The sequence below is a fragment of the Malania oleifera genome, chromosome 4 (assembly GCF_029873635.1).
Source record: "Malania oleifera isolate guangnan ecotype guangnan chromosome 4, ASM2987363v1, whole genome shotgun sequence".
NCBI lineage: Eukaryota > Viridiplantae > Streptophyta > Magnoliopsida > Santalales > Ximeniaceae > Malania > Malania oleifera.
In genome coordinates this window covers 70,753,850-70,762,227 of record NC_080420.1, presented here as the reverse complement: position 1 = coordinate 70,762,227, position 8,378 = coordinate 70,753,850, and the positions used below count along the sequence as shown (strand labels likewise).

General features: G+C 36.0%; 1 non-coding gene across 1 annotated transcript; it reads right to left on the bottom strand.

The window, feature by feature from the left end:
- Nucleotides 1–7,231: 7,231 nt before the first annotated feature.
- On the bottom strand, nucleotides 7,232–7,337 carry LOC131154668 (small nucleolar RNA R71). The gene has a single exon (XR_009136584.1). It is a non-coding gene; the product is annotated as a small nucleolar RNA R71 (small nucleolar RNA).
- Nucleotides 7,338–8,378: the final 1,041 nt, after the last annotated feature.

The following is an 8,378-nucleotide window of genomic DNA, read 5'->3' as shown; positions in this document are numbered from 1 at the left end:
TGAAAATATAAAGAAAAGACATCTTTACATGGGGTATTTTACAAAAGAAACAAAGTCATATGTTCCAACTAAGAATCATTATGATATACTACATGCTTTAAATGTAGAAGGTTGGGTCACATACAATTTGACTGCCCTTTCAAAAATAGAGATGTAAAAATAAAGAAAGTATGGAAGGTCAAAGGTCAATCTAGCATTAACCCCCTGGACCCCAGAAAATCAGGGTACCAAAGCTAGTTGTTTAATTGTGTCTTGCAGATTTGCTTAAGATCAACATCCTCAAAAGACAAATGGTATATGGATAGCGGATGGTCACGTTACATGACCAGAGATAAAGCAAAATTCTCATCTATCATACTCAGGGATGAAGGGTTTGTTACTTTTGGAGATAATGCTAAGGGAAGGATCACAGGTGTTGGTAAAGTCGGTGATGATTCCTCACTAATTATTGATGATGTGTTATTATTTGAAGGTTTAAAACACAATTTATTAAGCGTAAGTCAACTATGTGATAAAGGCTACAAAGTATCATTTGAACATGACAAGTGCATAGTTGAACACAAAACTGATAATAAGACATTGTTCATTGCTAAGCCTCATGAAAACATATATACCACAAGCTTTGACAACTTAACTTCACATAGTATAACCTACTTATCTACTATGAATGAAATAAGTTGGATTTGGCATAGGAGACTAGGACACGCAAACATGGATTTAATCTCAAAACTCGTTAAGAAAGAATTAGTTAAGGGACTGCCTAAGACTAAATTTGTGAAAGATAAAATTTGTGATGCATGCCAACTAGGAAAACAAGCAAGAACAAGCTTTAAGAAGAAGAAAGAGATCTCCACTAATAGGCCACTTCAAATGCTACACTTAGACTTATTTGGACCAAACCAAATTCAGAGTTTAGGAGGAAAATCATACGCATTTGTCATAGTTGATGATTTTTCACGATACACATGAATACTATTCTTAGGTCATAAAGATGAAGCATGTGAAAAATTTATAAATCTATGTAAGAAAGTACAAAATGAAAAGGGATACACAATTACTAAAATTCAAAGTCATAGGGGTAGAGAATTTAAAAATCAAGGCATGGAAGACTATTGTAACTCATTAGGAATTCCTCATAATTTTTCAGCTCCTAGAACACCACAATAGAATGGCGTAATTGAAAGAAAAAATAGATCTATACAAGAAATGGTCAGAACTATGCTTAACGAACATAAACTACCTAAATACTTCTAAGCCGAGGCAATGAATACTGCCTGCTATGTGCTAAATAGAGTTCTGATTATACCATCACTTAATAAGACTCCTTATGAATTATGGAATGGCCATAGACCAAACATATCATATTTTCATGTCTTTGGCTGTAAGTGTTTTGTGCTTAGAGAAAATGAGCATCTAGGAAAGTTTGATATGAAATCAGATAAAAGTATCTTCCTAGGGTATGCTTTAAATAGTAAAGCCTATAGAGTATATAATAAACGAACATTGACGGTCATAGAATCTATTCATGTAGTGTTCGATGAGACAAATCCCTTCTCCAAAAGAATTGATGAAGATGAACCTGAATTAAACAAGGAACTAAAAGAACTATCAATTGAGAATGATTCAAGAAAGAAAAATGAACTTAAAGAACCATCCATTGAAATTGATCAAACTACAAATGAGGCTAATGAACCACCTAAAGAATGGAAATACATAAAGAATCATCCCATAGATCAAATAATAGGTGAACCATTATGTGGAGTATCCACTCGCTCCTCTCTTAGGAACATGATGACTCATTGTGCATTTTTATCTCAAGAAGAACCTAAGAATGTGACTGAAGCTATAGAGGATGAATCTTGGGTGTTATCCCTGCAAGAAGAATTAAATCAATTTGAAAGAAACAAAGTATGGACTTTAGTCCCCAGACCAGAGGATAAGTCAATCATGGGGACCAAATGGATATACAAGAATAAGAAAGATGAAGATGGAGTAGTTGTGTGAAACAAGGCTAGATTAGTAGCTCAGGGATATAATCAAGAAGAAGGTATAGATTTTGAAAAAACATTTGCCCCTGTAGCTAGGATGGAAGTCATACGAATGTTATTAGCATATGCAGCTTTTAAAGATTTCAAGCTATATCAAATGGACGTCAAAAGTTCATTTTTAAATGGCTACATAAATGAAGAAGTGTATGTAGAACAACCCCCAAGCTTTAAAAATCATAAGAATCCAGATCATGTGTATAGACTGACAAAAGCCTTGTACGGTTTAAAGCAAGCTCCTAGAGATTGGTATGAAAGGCTAAGCGCTTTTCTATTAGAAAATGGATTTATAAGAGGAAAGATTGATACAACCCTATTCATAAAATCGAAGAAAGATGATATTCTCCTAGTGCAAGTATATGTAGATGATATCATATTTGGCACTACAGATAACGAATTGTGTAATGAATTTGCCAATACCATGCAAAATGAATTTGAGATGAGCATGATGGGTGAACTAAATTTCTTCCTAAGACTTCAGATCAAACAAGCAAATCATGGAATATTAATAAATCAATCAAAGTATATTAGAGACTTACTCAAAAAGTTCAATATGGAAGATGAAAAAATACTTAGTACACCTATGAGCACTTCATTGAAATTAGATAAAGATAAACAAGGTATACCAGTAGATGTCAAGCTATATCGTGGAATGATAGGTAGCTTGTTATACCTAACTACCAGTAGACTAGATATAATGTTCAGTGTATGTTTGTGTGCAAGATTTCAGTCTGCTCCAAAAAAATCTCACTTGCTAGCTGTTAAACGGATACTTAGATATTTGATAAGAACCGTGGACATTGGGTTCTGGTATCCTAAGTATGCATCCTTTGAGATTCTTAGTTATTCAGATGCTGATTTTGCGAGTAGAAAAGTGGATAGGAAGAGCACTAGTGGTACTTGTCATTTCTTAGGACACTCCTTGGTCTCTTGGTTTTCCAAGAAACAAAATTCAGTTGCACTTTCCACAGCTGAGGCTGAATACATAGCAGCTGGTAGTTGTTGTGCTCAAATGCTTTACATGAAGCAACAACTGAAGGATTTTGGATTAAATTATGAAACAATCCCTATAAGATGCGATAATACGAGTGCAATAAATATCTCAAAGAATCCCATATTACATTCACGAACTAAGCATGACATCACTTTCTTTGTGACCATGTACAAAAAGGGGATGTAAGACTAGAATTTGTATGCACGGATGAACAATGGGCAGATATATTCACTAAACCACTTGCGGAGGATAGATTTATCCAAATTAGACGTGAATTAGGTCGTATGCATAGTTGAGATGTTGCTTAGAATCATGTTAGATGATATAATTCAGGGGGAGCTACATCACTTAACAATCATCACTTGGTATTTACATTACTCAATATTTGGTATCAACAATTGGACACATTTCAAAACCATAAGATTTCTAAGGGGAGAAGAACATAAGGGTACGTTTACTATTGATTTAGTTATTTTACACCTTTTTGTTGATGTCAAAAAGGGGAGAAAATTTGAAAGCAAAAATAATACAATGGAACCAAAGGTGGAGAAAAATCTATTGAAAGTCATGCAAAGGGTGAGATAAGGAGAGATCTAGAAAATTTCATATTTATCATGTGTATATGAATAATGAGCATATTGTCAATTTATTGGTTATTTGATGCATTAATTGAGGGGGAACCTTGTTAGGTGTAACCCATTATATATTTTTGCTCATGCATTTGTCATCATAAAAAAAGGGGGAGATTGTTGACTCTATCAGTCCAATCCGGTTTTTGATAATGACAAATCACTTGATATTTGATATGTACATTGAGTTTATGAACAGGACTTAAACTGAGCATGCACAGAAAGATAACGAGTCATGAATGCCATAAAGTAAAGATTATACATTTTAGAAAGCACCATGGAACTCAAAGAGTATGAGAATCAAGATGCAAGCGGCAAAGGTCAAGAATGTTTTAGGAATGGGTATTTAGAATTCATGTACTTACATTTTCGTATGATTTATCTTGAGGCTTAATACAACTTAGAATGATTTTAGGATTCATGCATTTAATGTAGATCATTAGAGTACATACATGGGCTTAGAAATGTTTTTAAAATCATGGAAAACTTGTTTTATGAAACACCCAAGCAAAGAATCAAAGTAGAATTTTAAACTGGAAATGAATATGTGTGAAAAAGGGGACTTCGGTAGCCAGAAGTTATCCTCAGGCGCCTGAAGAATTTCTTCAGTAGCCTGAAGATTAAGTTCTGTAGCTTGAAGAATTAAAGGGGAAAGACAGAACCTGGAAGAGGTACCTCGGTCGTTTGACCTTGGAACCTCAGGCGCCTGAAGTTGCCACTTCAGGAGCCTGAAGTCGAGTTCGGTTTCCTGAACTAGCGGGAAAGCCTAAAAATAAGTTTTTTATTAAAAAGACACGCGAGGTATCTTATTGATCCAGTGGCTGAGATCAATTCTATGGGTAATATACTATATATTATAAATATCTAAACCCTAGAACAGTAGCTAGACACACAAGAAAGAGAAGAGCACACCTTGTTGCAAGATTGTTGATTATCTACTCTTAGTGCTATTCGATTGCATATACATCAATCTCAAATCTTCAAGCTTGGGAAAATCAAATCAGTTTTCAAAGGGAACTTGTTTACTCTACTGTACTTCAATCTAGTATTGAGGTTTGATCTTTCAAGTTATTAGTCTTGTGAACTTTACATCTCATTCATTGCTTGTTCTTGACTAGTATTGAAAAGTGTTGATCTTGAGTGTGCCTATTCGTACAAAAATTGATTTTCTAAAGAGATCATTATTTAAGAAAGTTTATCTAACTTGGTAGATTAAATTTTGATTCAAGAGAATATAAATATACATATATTTTCTCAAAGAGCTTATTATTGAAAAACCTTGTTTTGATTAAAAGGATGATCTTGAAAGTACCCATACATATACAAAGCTATTTTAAACTAGATCATTATTTGATTTATGGTGTGTGATTGATTGAAATATTTGATTCAACTGTGTGGTTTCTAAAAGGATCTATCTTTACATACATTAGAGTTTGATTGAGTGTATATTCAAGACAAAGTTTTTGCTAACTAGTTCACCTCAATTATATAAGTGTGCATTTTTGCAAAGTTAACCAAGAACCCTAGTTTATTCCAAAACAGTTTGAATTTATCTTTACTTGAAAGTTTTGGTTAAAAAGGGATTTGTGTGTTGAGGCATATCATACATAAAATGATTTTATCGTTTTCATTCATTCACGAGCTTCAAGTTATATCATATGTCAATGTTTTAGGAATTTGAATTGTACTCACCAGCTTTTGCTAGAAGCATTGTTTTTGAGTGTATTTTCCAGATTTTATTGTATACACGGTTTGGTGTATGAACCGGTGTGAGAGGAGAGAGATGTATCTCTTGTAAGCATCGGAGTAGGAGGAAGCTGTACCTCTTGTAAGCAGTGAATTGTGAGGGAAGCTCTGTCCCACTTTAAGGAGCAGGGTTTTAGTGAATCCTTGAGTGGTTGCTCAAGGCGAGGACGTAGGCCAAGTAGGCTGAACCTTGTAAAACTGTGTTTACCTTCTCTCTTCCCTTCACTATTTATTTTTAGCATCGCATTTAATTTCCTACTTGCTTGAGTATGTTGAATAACTTTATACGCACTTAATTGAGTAAAAAGGAATTCATTGATAAAATAACTTTAATTCAGACATAAGTTCCTATCATTAATTAGTTAAACTTAGAAATAGGGATTGATTGGTAAATAGGTTTCAAAGAATTTTTAAAATACCCAATTCACCACCCCTATTGGGATTACACCTTAATCAACAAAAGATTTATCAAGATGAAACACACAAGATATTTGAGAGTGATTTGAAAAGAATTTTTGCAACCAAAATCAAATATAAACTTCTCAAGATATTGCAATGACGTGGCAATACTCAGAAGCTCCAAGGAAGTTTTCTTAGGAAAGACTTATTAATAAAGTCCCCTAAGAACACTTGAGGATGTGCTCTCAAATAAAATAATTTCACAGAAGCACAATCTTGAGAGAGCAATCCTTAAGGGACAACAACACTTAAATCACACTTACAAAAGTATTTGAGAAGTAAGATCTGGTAAGAATAAGTGTTGGAGGCTCAAAGATGAGTATTATGGGTTTTGCGATTTTCAGAGAATTTCCCCCTAATCAAATCTGCTAATCTGTTTCTAATCTTAGCAAATGATGGGCTATATATAGACATTGGAAGAATTATAGCCGTTAGGACATATAGGGTATTATTAATATTGTTTAAGATCATTTTAACCACCCTAATTAACCATGTTTAAAAATGTTTAATCGCGGTAAAAATTAGGGCAACTCGAGAGGTCCGGTGAACCAGAACCATTTCGGCCGACCAGAGTTCATATGATCTGATCGACTAGGGCACTTTTGAACTGTAGACTCGGTCGACCGAAAGTGCCTATCCAAAGGGCGATTTTCCATTTCTCTAAGGTTCGGTCGATGAGACAATTGGGACTTCTCCCGAGGACCCTCGGTCTACCAGGTAGTTGGTATACAAATTTGGCTTAGTCGACCAGATGGTCAATTTGTTGACCTCAGGAGGTTTCAGTTGACTGGGGGGTTTTGAACTACATTGGTTCGGTCGACCGGGACCTTGGTCAACTATTGACCTAGGCTGGTTTTAGTCGACCGGGGCAGAATAAACAGCCTTGGCCAATCGACCGAAAGTGCACAATGTGTGCATTTCGGTCCTGTTATGAATCACACAAACCCTATTCAAGTGCCTAACATTCATAGGTGCAATGGTGTGTGTCCTAGGGTCATTTATGTCGAACTAAAGATACCGAAAAAGGGTAAACCCTAAGGTCATTCTAAGGTCACTTTTGGTTTATGGTTTGTTTGATCTTGCCTATTAGATCATGCATGTAATGTGTGTGAGCTTATTACAAACCAATCCCTATTTACTATTACAGACCCTTTACATATAAATGAATTACATTACAACATGAAATAGAGTACAATATGTATTGGGTCTTCCAACTTTAAGCTTTCATGTGCCATCAATATATCTTTCAATATAGACCTGCACATGAATTGGATATCTATTAAATATTATGAGTATTTGTCATAATCAAAATCGAGCGTGACCATAAGGTCAACACTTCCCAATTGGGAAGACTAACTAGCTTCAGAGAGCCATCATAAGTTTGACATAGATGGATGGGGAACTCTTTTTTGAGACTAGGGAGTGCTTTAGGGACCTTCTCTGTAAATGCCCACATCATCAAGTTCCCAAGTGGCAATTAGTCCAAACTTTTTACGAGGGGTTAGCTAAAAGAGATAGGTCTATGGTTGATGCATTGTGCGAGCATACTTTCCTCACAAAGCAGGAGAACAAGGCCTGGATTCTCTTTGAAAATTTGGCTAAAAATTCTCAGCAGCATGAGGCTACCACTCGTAAACTACCCAATCCACCAATCTCTAAACCTAAAGGTGTTTACGAGTTAGCTAAAAGCCATAACCTAGTGCCAAACTTGCAATCCATATCCAAAAAGCTATATCAATGCTTGTCGCTAGGACTGCAACCACAGGCAATGGCTTGTGCAGAGGTATATGCAATCTACTCCGACCCTTCCAATACATGTTATAATTGCCCTCATGCGCATTCCAAGTTTGAGCTTATGTAAAAGGAAGTAAAGGCCACCCGCAATTGGTATGATAAGCCATTCCAATAACCCTTATTCAAAAACCTACAACCCCTGGTGGAAACAACATCCTAACTTCTCATGGAGGCCGCAAGCTCTGGGTTTTCAATTCCAAAGACCTCCACAAGCCCCTAATGCTTTTCTGCCACGCCAATACCAAAATTTCCAATGTCATCCAGAGTCAGCTCCCAGATCTTCAACCGTTCAGCAGCCATCTCCCCTACAGCCCAAGTACGACACGTTTCAAGAGACGGTGCTGAGATCCTTTAAGAATATCAAGGCTAACTACCAAGTGGATCGACAACTCCTTCACTTTCACTCCCAATCCATCGTGAAGTTAGAAGCCATCTTGGGTTGTCACCTTGAGTCGGAGAGACGAGGGCAAGTTGCCAAGTTAGCTTATAGTAAACCCTAAGGGACAATATGGGGTGGAATGTGAACTAAATGCTGGCCCCTCAACATATTCTAAGCAAGCCCAGGAAGTAACCACATTCTAAAGTGGCAGGCTGACATTTGAACAAGGCAAGGAGCAATTGAGCATGGGGAAGACCATAGATGAAAAACTTGAAGTACCCAACACTGATTCATGCACTATTTCTTCTTCTAGTTGGGCACACAAACCCTTG